Source organism: Sorex araneus, chromosome X (genome assembly GCF_027595985.1).
Source record: "Sorex araneus isolate mSorAra2 chromosome X, mSorAra2.pri, whole genome shotgun sequence".
Taxonomy (NCBI): domain Eukaryota; kingdom Metazoa; phylum Chordata; class Mammalia; order Eulipotyphla; family Soricidae; genus Sorex; species Sorex araneus.
In genome coordinates this window covers 53016753-53017268 of record NC_073313.1, presented here as the reverse complement: position 1 = coordinate 53017268, position 516 = coordinate 53016753, and positions in this window count along the sequence as shown.

The window sequence follows — 516 nt, the reverse complement described above, 5'->3', positions numbered from 1 at the left end:
GAATAGGGGAATACTGGTGGAGGGAAGTTAACACTGGTGGTAGGATTGGTGTTGAAATATTATATCATATGCCCAAAACTCAGCTATCAATAACTTTATAAATCACAGTCCTTCAATAGAAAACATGAAAATTAATATAGCTGAGGTAATATTATTACAGCAGTGCTAATTTTTACACTTTTGGAACACAAAGTTACTGTACTTCCAACGTCATCAAACTGTTAGACTTTCCTTTTCTTCCGCCTCCCACATACTTCTGATGGTTTGTATCATTAGATCCCTAGTGAAAGACCAAGAGTTAGTTATCATTATATACTGTTTATTTCCATGCTTTGATTTTATTATATACCACATAAACTCACCCAATTTTTTCCTTCTCATTTTGACTTATTTTGCTTAATATGACACCTTCTACCTCCATCTTCGCTGCAGCAGAAGACAATATGCAATTTTTTCTTATAACTGAGTAGTGTTCCACTGTGTGTATGTGTGTGTATATATATATATATCATCATC